Below are 13,856 nucleotides of genomic sequence, written 5' to 3' on the forward strand. Positions count from 1 at the left end.
TAGCAGAATAAAGGAAATAACAAAGAAGAAGGCAGAAATAAACAAAATCAAGTCTAGAAAAATAACAGGAAGTATTTTAAAAACTAAAAAGTTTTTTTCAAAAAGAAAATCAGCAAACATTTAGCTAGACTAACAAAGAAAGATCAATTTTTCTGATGAACACAGATGCAAAATAACAGAAACCTGAACTCAATGTCACATAAAAAATTAGTTATCATGATCCAGTGATATGTGAGGGATGAAAGATTAACTTAACATATGCAGATCAATGTGATATACTATATTAACTAACTGAAGGGCAAAAACCACACAATCATTTCAATAGATACAGAAAAAAATTTAACAAAATTCAATATCCATTCATATCAAAACTCTCAAAAAATGGATATAGAGGGAATGTGTCTCAACACACTAAAGGCCACTTATAACAAGTGCACAACTAACAGCCTACTGAATGAGGAAAAATTTGAAAGCTTTTCCTCTGAGATCAGAGACTTGACAAGAATACTCATTCTTGTTATTTTTTTAAACATAGTAGTAAAAGTCCTTGTGTAAGCAATTAGGCAACAGAAGAGGAAAGAAAGGAAGGAAAGGAGGGAAGGAAAGAAAGAGAAAGAAAGAAAGAAAGAAAGAAAGAAAGAAAGAAAGAAAGAAAGAAAGAAAGAAAGAAAGGCAGGCAGGCAGAAAAAGAAGAAAGAAAAGAAGAAAGAAAAGAAAAGAAAGAAAGAAAGAAAGAGAAAGAAAGAAAGGAAAAGAAAGAAAGAAGAGGGAGGGAGGAAGGAGAAAGAAAGAAAGGCAGGAAGGAGAAAGAAAGGAAAAGAAGAAAGAAAGAAGGAAAGAGAGAAAGATGAAAAGAAAAGAGAAATGAAAGGAAAAGAAAAGAAAAAAAAGAGCATCCATATAGGAAAGGAAGAAATGAAAGCTTTTTTCCTAATGTCATGATCTTATACCCAGAAAACCCTAAAGACTCCACTAAAAACCTGTTAGAATGCATAAACCAATTCAGCAATGTTGCAGTTTACAAAATTCACATACAAAAATTAGTACCATGTCTATACACTAATAATAAACTATCTGAAAAGAAATTAATAAAACAATCTCATTTAAAATAGCACTAAAAAATACATAGAATTAAATTTAATCCAAGAGTGAAAGATCTGTGCACCACAACAATAAAACTTTGTGGAAATAAACTGAAGAAGACAAATACATGAAAAGATATCCCATGTTCATGGACTGGAAGAATTAATACCCCCAAAATGCTCATACTATCCAAAGCATCTACAGTTTGAATAAGTCCCTATTTAAACATGCCAATGACATTCTTTACAGAAATAGAAGAAAAATCCTAAAATATGTATAGAAAAAGAAAAGACCCCAAATAGACAAATCAATTATTGGAAAAAACAAAAAAGTTAGAATCATCACACTGTCTGATTTCAAAATATATTACAAAGCTACTGTGATCAAAAGAGTATGGAACTGGTATAAAAACAGACACATCAACCAATGGAACAGAATAGAAAGCTCAGAAAAAAATCCAAGTAATTACAGTCTATTGATTTTCAACAAAAGTTTCAGGAAAACACAATAGGAAAAGAATACATAAATGGATGTTGGGACAACTGGATATCCACAAGCAGAAAAATAAAATTGGACCCTTAGCTCACAAAACATAAAAATTCAACTCAAAATAGGTAAAATACTTCAATGTAAGGCCCTAAAACTATAAAGCTACTACAAGAAAACATAGTGGAAAAACTCCACAACTTTGGTTTTGGCAATGGTGTTTTTGAATAGGACTCCTAAAGCACAGCAATAAAAGCAAAATTAGACAAATGGGATTACATCCAAGTAAAAATATTCGGCACAACAAAAGAAACAACTAACAGACTGAGAGAAAACCCACAGATTGGGAGAAAATACTGAAACTTCAGCATTTCCTCAGTTCTGGGACCTACTGCTGATATCGAAATCCACTAATGCTCAAGTCTAATATATAAAATTAAATAATATTTAATTTTGTTTATGTGGTGTATCAAATTTATTGATTTGCATATGTTAGCCCATCCCTAAATTCCTGATATGAAACCCACTTGATCATGGTGAATTATCTTTTTGATATGCTGTTGAATTCAGTAAGGTAATATTTTGTTGAGGATTTTTGCATCTATGTTCATTAGGAATATTTGTAGTTTTCTTTTTTTGTTATGTATTTTCTGATTTTGTATTAGGGTGATACTGCCTTCATGGAATGATTTAGGGAGCAATTCTTTATCTGTTTTAATAGTTTCAATAGGATCGGTACCAATTCTTCATTGAATGACTGATAAAATTCTGCTGTGGGTCCGTCTGGTTCTGGAACTTTTTTTGTTGGAATTTTTTTTGGTTACCATTTCAATCTCACTGTTTGTTACTGGTCTGTACAAAGTTTCTATTTCTTCCTGGCTTAATCAAGGAAGGTGGTATATCTCCAGGAATTTATCCATCTTCTCTAGCTTTTTTAATTTATGCACATAAAGGTGTTCATGGTATCCTTAAATGATCTTCTGTATTTCTGTAGCATCAGACGTAATATCTTCCATTTTGTTTCTAATTGAACTTATTTCAATCTTCTCTCTTTTTTTCTTGGTTAATCTCACTAATAGTCAATTAATTTTTATTATATTTTCGAAGAACCAGCTTTTTGTTTCATTCATATTTTGTATTTTTTTCTTTAAATTTTATTTAGTTCTGCTCTGGTTTTTGTTATTCTTTTCTTCTGCTTGGTTTCGGTTTGGTTTGTTCTTCTTTCTCTAATTTCTTGAAATGTGACACTAGATATCTATTTGTGGTCTTTCAGACTTTTTGATGTAGGCATTTAATGCTATGAACTTTCCTCTTAGCACTGCTTTTGCTGAATCCCAGAGGTTTTCATAGGTTGTGTCACAATTATCCATCAGTTAAAATAATTTTTAAATTTCCATCTTGATTTCATTGTTGATCCATTGATCATTCAGTAGCAGGTTATTTAATTTCGATGTATTTGTATGGCTTTGAGTGTTCCTTTGAGAGTTGATTTCCAATTTTATTCCACTGTGGTCTGAGAGAGCATTTGATGAAATTTACATTTTCTTACATTTATTGAGGCTTGTTTTGTGGCTTATCATATGGTCTGTCTTGGAGAATGTTCCTTGTGCTGATGAATAGGATATATATTCTGCAGTTGTTGGGCACAATGCTCTGTAAATATCTGTTAAGTCCATTTGTTCTAGGGCATAATTTAAGTATATTGTTTCTTTGGTGATTTCCTGTCTTGATGACCTGTCTAGTGCTGTCAGTGGAGTATTGAAGTCCCCCACTAATATTGTGTTGCCATTTATGTCATTTATACAGTCTAGTAATATTTGTTTTATAAATTTGAAAGGACTAGCATTAAGTGCATATATGTTTAGGAGTGTGATTTTTTTTGTTTCACTAGTGTTTTTATCCAGAAAAAATATTTGACAAAATCCAGAATCTCTTTTAAAATCCTCAGTAAAATTGGCATAGAAGGGACACACCTTAGGGTAATAAAAGCCATCTATGACAAACCCACAACCAACATTATACTGAATTGGGAAAAGTTGCAAACATTTCCCCTGAAAACTGGAACCAAACAAAGATGCCCACTGTCACCACTTCTATTCAACATAGTACTGGAAGTCCTAGCCAGAGCAATCAGAAAAGAGAATGAAAGAAAATGCATCTAAATGGATAAAGGAGTCAAACTATCACTGTTTACCAATGATATAATCATACACCTACAAAACCCTAAAGACTCATCAAAGAAGCTCCTAGATCTGATGAATAAATTCAGTAAAGTTTCAGGATAGGAAACCAATTTACACAAATTATTAGCACTGCTATACACCAACAGCAACCAAGCTGAGAAAAAAATCAAGAACTCAACCTGTTTTACAACAGCTGCAAATAATAATAATAAAATACTTAGTAATATGGTTTGGCTGTGTCCCCACCCAAACTCACCTTGACTTGTAATAATCCCCGTGTGTCAAGGGGGCCAGGTAGAGATAACTGAATGGGGGTATTTTTTCCCATACTGTTGTCATGGTAGTGCATAGGACTCATGAGATCTGATGGTTTTATAAATAGGAGTTCCCACACACAAGCTTCTTGCCTGTCACCATGTAAGATATGCCTTTTGCCTTCTGTGATGATTGTGAGTCCTCCCCAATCATGTAAAACTGTGAGTCCATTAGGCCTCTTGTTCTTTATAAATTACCCAGGATCAGGTATGTTTTTATCAGCAGGATGAAAACAGACAAATACAGTAAATTGGTACTGGGAGTGGAGTGCTACTTTAAAGATACCTGAAAATGTGGAAGCAACTGTGGAACTGGGTAACAGGCAGAGGTTGGAAGAGTTTGGAGGGCTGAGAAGAAGATGGAAAAATGTGGGAAAGTTTGGAACTTTCTAGAGACATGGAGTACTCAGAAGACAGGAAGATGTGGGGAAGTTTACAACTTCCTAGAGATTTGTTAAATGGCTGTAACCAAAATGCTGATAGTAATATGGGCAATAAAATCCAGATTGAGGTGGTCTCAGATAGAGATGAGGAGGTTGTTGGGCACAGGAGTAAGGTCATTCTTGCTATGCAAAGAGACTGGCAGCATTTTGCCTCTTCCCTAGAGATCCATGGAACTTTGAACGTGAGAGAGATGATTTGGGTATCTGACAGAACAAATGTCTAAGCAGCAAAGCATTCAAAAGGTGACTTGGGTGCTGTCAAAAGTATTCAGTTTTGAAAGGGGAAAGAGTACAAAAGTCCAGAAAATTTATAGCCTATGAGACAGAAAAGAAAAATCTATTTTCTGACAACAAATTCAAGCCTGCTGCAGAAATTTGTATCTGTTGATAAGAAGCCAAACGTTAATTCCTAATACAATGGGGAAAATGTCTCCAAGGCATCTCAGAGATCTTTGTGGCAGCCCCTCCCACAACAGGCCCAGAGGCCTAGGAGGAAAAAATGGTTTTGTGAGCCCGGCCCAGGGTCTCCCTTCCGTGTGCGGCCTATGGACTTGGTGCCCTGCATCCCTCCCACTTTAGCCATGGATATAAGTGACCAAGGTACAGCACAGGCTGTGGCATCACAGGGTGCAAGCTCCAAGCCTTGGCAGCTTCCATATGGTGTTGAGCTATAAAGGTGAACAGAAGTCAAGAATTGATGTTTGGGAAGCCTCACCTAGATTTCAGAGGATGTATGGAAATGCCTGGATGTCCAGGTAGAAGTTTGCTGCAGAGGCATGACCCTCATGGACAACCTCTGCTAGGGAAGTGCAGAAGGGAAATGTGGGGTTGAAGCCCCCACACAGATTGCCCTACTGGGCCACTTCCTAGTGGAGCTGTGATAAGATGATCACTATCCTACAGAACCCAGAATGGCTGGAGACCATTATTCTGAGTGTTTAGTTAGGTAACTCAGGAATGAAAAACTAAACATCCTATCTTCTCACTTATAAGTGGGAACTAAGCTATGAGTATACAAAGGCAAGAGAATGATATAATGGACTTTGGGGACTCCAGAGAGGGCAGGCTAGGGGGGGTGAGGGATAAAAGACTACACATTGGGTACAATGTACACTGTTCAGGTGACGGGTGCACCAAAATCTCAGAAATTAGCACTAAAGAACTTCCCATGTAACAAAAAACCACCTGTTCCCCTAAAACTATTGAAAAAAAAAATTTAATGCCTGCTCTTTGAAAAGAGACTTAGGAAAATGAAAACCAAAAAACCCAGCCATATATAGAGTGACAATATTTTTAAAACATATTCCTGATGAAGAAATGTTCCAAATTGCAAACAAAACAGACAAAACAAAAGAGCAAAAACAAAACTGAAAATTAAACATTGATATAGGTAATAAACAAAAAGTCATTTAACATAATTATTCATTAGGGAAATGTGGATTACCACATGAAATATTGCTGCACAATTCTAAGAGCAAATCTAATACCCTCCCAATGGCAAAATTAAATGCTGGAAAACATATGAAGAAACTGATATTGTAATAGTTTGTTGACCATTATGAGGTTCTGTAATTACTCTCATTTCCCAGAGTAATAATATTAACACCAATTGGAAATGTTTTTCAAAACAATGACTTTACATTCTATCTCATATGTGTTGAGTAAAATATGCTTGAAGTTAAAATGATGCCAATATTAATGGATTTTGCTACAAAATTAGACATATTTCTATTTTTATTCTTGGAGGATATTAGCTCATTAGTTTATAATTCTTTTTTTTTTTTGCCTGAGCAAAAAGTTCACAAAATTTAAAATTCACAAAATATAAAGGAGTATACAATGAAATGTGATTTTATTACTGCTCTGTTTTATGAGTATAATCTGTTTACTTAGACAGTACTGCTAAGAATATTTAGGTTGGCTCCCACATTTTGCTGTCACAAGCAGTACTTTATTGAGAATAGTTGCAATACATCATTTTATTAATACATGTGTGCAAGAATTTTGACAGAATGCTTCACATATAGAATTTGATATATCAAAGTACATATGCAATTATACTTCCAAGACATATTTCCAAATTACCTTCCAAAGAAGTTGTACCAATTAACATTCTCTTTTTCTCACTTGATAAAAAATAATTTTGTACATTTATGGGATACAACATGATTTTTTGATCTATATGTACATTTAGAAACATTAAATCAAGATAATTGGCAATTTCATCAGTTCGCCAATTTATCTTTTTTTGTGGTAAGAATGTTAAAAATCTATTTTAGGAATTTTGAATTATATAATACATTATTATTAACTGTGGCCACCATTCCATGAAATAAATCACTACAATTTATTCTTTGTCAAACCAAACCTTTCCACCATTTAAACAACATCTTCACTTTTGCTATTCCTCTCACTATTCCCAACCGCATGTAACCATCTTTCTATTCTGTTTCAATGAGCTCAACTGTTTTACATTCCACATAAGTGACATCATACAGAATTTGTTTTTCTGTGCCTGGCTTGTTTCACTTGGCATAATATCCTCCAGTTCTATTCATATTGTCACAATGACAGAATTTCCTTCTTTTTAAAGGCTGAGTAGTATTCTTATGTATACATGCCACATTTCATTATTCTTTCATCTATTAATGGACTTACTTCCATATCTTGGCTAGTGCTGCTGAAATGGACATGGGATTTGAAGACCTCTCTTCGACATACTGATTTCATTTCAAATGTATACCCAGAAGTGGAATTGTTTGATCATACGGTAATTCAACTGTAATTTTTTTAAGGAAACTTCTTACTATTTTCCAAGGTGGCTGTACTGATTTACATTATCAGTGTACAAGTGTTCCCTTTTTTCCACATCCTCACCCACACAATCTATTTTTGACAATAGCCATTTTAACAGGTGTGAGATGATATTTCATCACAATGAAATTTGTATTTCCCTGATTATTAGAAATGTTGACCATCTTTTTATGTATCTGTTGGCCATTAGTATCTCTTCTGTTCAGAAATGTCGATTCAGATCCTTTGTCTATTTCTAAATTGTGTTGTTTGTTTTATTGTTATTGAGTTACTTTCCTTCTGTATTTTAGATATTAGGCCCTTATCAGATGTACAGTTTGTAATACAGTTGGCCCTTTGTATTTGTGGGTTTTGCATCTGCAGATTCAACCAATCGTGAATCAACAATATTTGAAAAGAAACAATAAAAATAAAAATACAACAAAAAATGACATAAATAAATATAAAGCATAAAAATATCAACCTAGTATTTACATTGTATTAAGTATTTTTTGTAATGTAAAGATGATGTAAGGTATATAGAAGGATGTGCTGCATAGGTTATAGGCAAGTATGGACTATGCCATCTTTTTTATTTTTAGGGATTTTTTTATTTCAATAGGTTTTTGGGGAAGAGGTGGTGTTTGGTTACATAGATTAAGTTTTCAGTGGGGATTTCTGAGATTTTGGTGTACACCCAGTGTACACTGTACCCAATGTTTAGACTTTTATCCCTCACACCCCACCCTTCTTTCCAAGTCACCAAAGTCCACTGTATTATTCTTATGTGTTTGTGTCCTTTTAGCTTAGCTACCAATTATAATTGAGAACATACGATGTTTAGTTTTCCATTCCTGAGTCACTTCACTCAAAATAATGGTCTCTAACTCTATCCAGCCTGCTGTGAATGTCATTATTTTGTTCCTTTTTATGGCTGAGTAGTATTCATGGTATATGTGTGCCAAATTTCCTTTATCCACTCGTTGGTTAATGAGAATTTAAGCTGGTTTTACATTTTTGCAATTGCAAATTGTGCTGCTATAAACATGCCTGTGCAAGGGTCTTTTTTATATAATTACTTATTTTCCTCTAGGTAGATATCCAGGAGTGGGATTGCTGGATCAAATGATAGCTCTACTTTTAGTTCTTTAAGGAATTTCCATATTGTTTTTCATCGTGGTTGTACTAGTTTACATTCCCACCAGCAGTGTAAAAGTGTTCCCTTTTAACCATATCCACACCGACATCTATTAATTTTTGATTTTTAAATTCTGGCCATTCTTGCGTGGTAAGTTGGTATTGCATTGTGGTTTTGATTTGCATTTCCCTGACCATTAGAGATGTTGAACACTTTTGTATATGTTTGCCAATTTTATATCTTCTTTTGAAAATTGTCTATTCATGTCCTTAGCCAGTTTTTGATGGGATTATTTGGGTTTCTTTTCTTGCTGATTTGTTTGATTTTCTTGTAGATTCTGGATATTAGTCCCTTGTTGGATGCATAGTTTGTGAAGATTTTCCCCCACTCTGGGGGTTTTCTGTTTACTTTGTTGATTATTTGCTGGGCAGAAGCTTTTTAGTTTAATTACTTCTCATCTCTTTATTTTTGTTTTTGTTGTATTTGCATTTGGGTTAATGGTCATGAATTCTTTGCCTAAGCCAATGTCTAGAAGACTTTTTCCAATGTTATCTTTTAGAATTTTTATAGTTTCAAGTCTTAGATTTAAGTATTTGAACCATCTTCAGTTGAGTTTTTTTAATAAGGTGAGAAATGAGGATTTAGTTTCACTCTCCTGCATGTGGCTTGCCAATTATCCCAGCACCATTTGTTGAATAAGGTGTCCTTTCAACACTTTTTTTGTTTGGTTTGTTGAAAATCAGTCTTCTGTAGGTATTTGGCTTCATTTCTGGGTTCTCCATTCTGATCCATTGGTCTATCCTATTTTCATGCCAGTATCATGCTGTTTTGGTTACTATAGCCTTATAGCATAGTTTGAAGTCAGGTAATGTGGTGCCTTCAGATTTGTTATTGGTGCTTAGTTTGATTTGGCTATACAATCTTTTTTGGTTCCATATAAATATTAGGATTGTTTCTTTTTTCTAGTTGTCAAGAATGATGATGGCTCTTTGATAAGAATTGCATTGAATCCGTAGATTGCTTTTGGCAGTATGGTCACTTTGACAGTATTGATTCTACCTATCCATGAGCACAGGTTATGTTTCCATTTGTTGTGTCGCTGATGACTGTGTTTTCTAGTTTTCCTTGTAGAGACCTTTCACCTCCTTTGTTAGGTATATTTCTAAGTATTTTATTTTCATTTTGCAGCTGTTGTAAAGGGGATTTGTTCTTGATTTTTTTCTCAGCTTAGTCATTTTTGGTGTATAGCAGTGCTACTGATTTGTGTAAACTGATTTTGTATCCTGAAACTTAATTCACTTATCAGATCTAGGAGCTTTTTTTGATGAGTATTTAGGGTTTTCTAGGTACATGATTATATCATTGGCAAACAGAGGCAGTTTGATTTCGTCTTTACCAATTTGGATGCCTTTTATTTATTTCTTTTGTGGGCATTTTTAAATTTTGATGATACATTTTTTTTGCTTTTGTGATCCTTCGTATTATGTTCTATTTAAGGATACTTTGGTTGACTCCAAGTCATCAACGTGGTTTTTCTTTTTTATTCCAGAAATTTTGAAGTTTTAGGTTCTACATTTAGATCTCTAACCCACTTTGAGTACATTTTTATGTGGTATAAGGCATGAATAACCATTGACAGTTTAGCCATAAATCTTTGCATGCTATTTTGTACTGATTCTTCTTGGGATTACAAAATACATCCTTGATTCTTCACAGACTACTTAGAGTTCATTTTGTACCCCTTCCTACAGAACCAGCCTAGAAACACCAAGATTTCATTTTGGCATGCATGAATTTTTATGCTATAATTGATATATATGCATTACATATTCATATCATATAAAATTCAAATACAATGTCATAGTTTTGTATAGTCATGTGTTTTAAAAAAATAAAAAAGATTACTTTTCTGTGTATCATATTTTCCTATTTCAGTGTTATTCATGCCTTCCTGAAAACTTAGGTTTTTTAACTACCTTTACTTTACTTCAGCCTGATGGAATTACTTTTAACATTTCTTGAAGAAGATTTGTTCTGCTGACAATGTTTGCATTGTTTTTAATGTGCTATTAGCTGCCTTTCATATATTCATTCCTCTGTATGTAATGTGTCATCTTATTTCTTTTTACTTTCTAGAGTTTCATTTTATCTTTGGTTTACATGAATTTAACTATTTTGTGCCCAAGGTGATGAATTTATTTTATCTATCCTGCTTAGGGGTTGCTTAGTGTATTATCGACTTCCTTTGTGCATTACTTAAATGATGATATTCTCAGAACTCTGCATGGACTCTATTTTCATCTCATTTTCAGAGGAAACTCATCCTTTCAAAATAGCAAGTTACCATCTATGTGTTGATAATTCCAACATCATTAACATTGGCTCACATACCTCTCTTCTTTTTTATGACTGTATGTTCAGACATTTTTTTCCACAGTCTATCAGGCATCTCCTTTGTGGGCAGCACTTTTCCAGGACATGTGTATAAAATCTTTGAAAACAGATTGAAGAACATAAACAGACACTTCTCAATAGAAGACATACTAGCAGCCAGCAAATATGTTCAACAATGCTCATTATCACTAATCATTAGAGAAATGCAAATCAAAACTATGGGATACCATCTGGCACCAGTCAGGTGGCTTTTGTTGAAAAGTCAAAAAATAACAAGTGTTGGCGAGGCTGTGGAGAAAAGGGAATCCTTATATGGTGTTGGTGGAAATATAAATTGTTCCAGCCACTGTGGAAAGCAGTTTGGAAAATTCTCAAAGACCTAAAAGTTGAACTACTATTTGACTCAGCAAACACATTACTGGGTACATACCCAAAGGAAAATAAATCATTCTACCAAAAGCACATGCACCCATATGGTCATCATACAACTATTTATAATAGCAAAAACATGGAACTAACCAAGCTGCTCATCGGTGGTGGACTGGATAAAGAAAATGTGGCACATATACATAATGGAATACTATGCAGTAATAAAAAAATGAAATTATCTCCTTTGCAACAACATGGATGCAGCTGGAGACCAACTTCCTACATGAACTAGTCCAAAAACGGAAAACCAAATATCACATTACTTTCGCTTGTAAGTGGGAACTAAACATTGAGTACACATGGAAATAAAGATGGAAACAATAGATACTTGGGACTAATAGAATGGGGAGAGGGAGGAGAGAAAAGGCTGTAAACTACCTATTGGTTATTATGCTTACTACCTGGGTGACAGGTTCAATCAGATCCCAAACTTAAGCATCACACTATATCCCTTTGTAACAAGTCTGCACATGTACCACCTGATTCTAAAATAGAAGTCGGATAAAAGAATGAACACCAGATTCTACTTAATGGGGTTCACATCACAGTTGGAGAGAGAAAACACAAACAAACAAATACAAGCATAACTGATGAGATTAACTAGTGAGCATAATGAAAACAAAAAGGAAATTATGAGAGATTTATGGAAATGAAGGGTTTTAGCTAAAATAGCCTGAGGAGGCTTTCTGCAGAGTCTACATTTAAAATGAAACCCAAGTTCACATCTCTTCACTGAACTCCCCCTCTTAGGTATCAGATTGCCTATTTAAGAGCTCCACTTAGATGTCTAACTGTTACAGTAGGTAGGTAGTCAGGCATAAGCAAGGCAAAAGAGTCCTCCATCCCCCACCCCACCAGGAATGTAAGGAGACCATCAGGTGATGGTCAGTTGGTTGTTAAACTATCTGTCTAAAATAATAATTGGTCACAACTGGTGCCAGGGAAAGGAAGTCTCCCAAAAGATTAAAAAAAAAAAGAAAGAAACCTGAAACTGATGATCAGCAGCTCCTGATAAGATCTCAGCAGTTAGGTGAGTGGGCTCAAGCATGTGCACTAAGAGGTGAAATGGCAGAGTTTAACTGGTGACACTCAACTAATAAAAGAAAACATCTCAAGTAAGCACGCATACAACTTCAGTAAACACATTGTGCATGCAGCCCCTCCCATGTGCTGGTAGGCCACTGCACATGCAGACAGCCCACCCCAGGGAAAGAATCAGGGGACAGGAGATGCAACATCCTGGAAACATGCCAGCATATAAAACCCCAAGTCAAATGTCAAACCGCACATGATCTCTCAAGTCACTCTCCTGGCCCTCTTCCAAGTGTACTTCCCTCCATTTCTTCTCTAAAACCTTTTAATAAACTTCCACTCTTTAAAACTTGCATCAGTCTCTCACTCTGCCGTATGCCCTGCAGTCAAATTCTCTCTTCTAAGGAGGCAAGAATTGAGGTTACTGCAGACCTGCACAGACTCACTGCTGCTAATATACCTATTGTATACTTAGACATTCAATACTAACTTTCTGATTTTTACCTAAATATGTTTCTTCTACAGTCTTCCCCAGGGTCAATGCCATCTTTTCATTTTCTCTGGCCACTGAAAGAATTAGTGACCCTATCAGATCTTGCTTTTATTATATGTTAGGTGAGATTAGGGAATTTTTTCATCTAAGTCCCAGCTTCAAGTAGTTGCTCCACATTTATGTGCTCCCCAGTACTCTATGGAATAGGTCCTTTAAAGAACTTCAGATTCATCTCTTTCTGCAGTTCCCTTCCCTCTCGGCCTCTAGGGTTTTGCAAACTCTAGCTATCTGGGTCTCCCTAGACTCTTAGTTGTCTCTTCAGCTAAGGGAATCTGCTAGGTTCGGTCCACCTTCCCTCTCTCCACGCTCTGTCTTGGAAACTCGAAGGCAGTAAATTGGAGTGATTTGTAGTTTTTACTTCATTTGCTTTCTGTCTCTTGTGATCTGTCCGTCTCCTTTGCTGCTTCTTGAAATCCATTATTAAATATATTTCTGCATTTTTTACTCTTTCGGGGAAAATAATATATCCTATTCTTACTATTACATCTTGGCTGGAGGTGAAGCCTCAATTTGCATATTAACAGAATTTAAGATACTGACCAGCAGGGAAGTACCCCTCAGGGAAGATAAAGAGCAGCTCTTTCCTGCAGCAACCAAGCACAGATCATGCTCAGGGCTGTTCTTCAGGCATGTGGATGGCAGCATCCGCTTAGCTTTCGGACAGCTCTTCAAAGCAAGAGCGGCTTGCTTCAAAAACCTCAGAGGGATGATGAGAATGTTAAGGGGGAACAAGAACAGGATCACACAGGACTTACTCAGAAGGCTTTTACTGCATTTCCTTTGTAATCACATTCTAGTTTGATCATAATCAAATGTAAAAATAGAAGCAGGTTTAATTAGTGTGAAGAGTTGGATATAAGAAAGCAAGAGTTCTATGTCTGAATCACATTTTCTTTCTTACTGGATGATATGGTTTGGCTCTGTCCCCACCTAGATTTCATCTTGAAATATAATTCCCATGTATAGGAGGAAGGACATGGTGTGAGGTGATTGAATCATGGGGGAGGA

The 13,856-nt window shown here is 35.1% G+C and overlaps 1 long non-coding RNA gene across 2 annotated transcripts in view; it reads right to left on the minus strand.

Annotated features, from left to right (window-relative positions):
- The window catches only part of LOC129059326 (uncharacterized), a 92,017-nt gene that overhangs the window by 52,237 nt on the left and 25,924 nt on the right, over positions 1 to 13,856 (minus strand). Inside the window, exon 3 of one of the 2 annotated variants that reach the window (XR_008525129.2) lies at positions 10,832 to 10,931. The exons of the other annotated variant lie outside the window; for it this stretch is intronic. This is a non-coding gene — a long non-coding RNA (uncharacterized LOC129059326). The remainder of the gene's footprint in view (positions 1 to 10,831; positions 10,932 to 13,856) is intronic. 2 annotated transcript variants of the gene reach the window in all.

This window comes from Pongo abelii, chromosome 4 (genome assembly GCF_028885655.2).
Source record: "Pongo abelii isolate AG06213 chromosome 4, NHGRI_mPonAbe1-v2.0_pri, whole genome shotgun sequence".
Taxonomy (NCBI): domain Eukaryota; kingdom Metazoa; phylum Chordata; class Mammalia; order Primates; family Hominidae; genus Pongo; species Pongo abelii.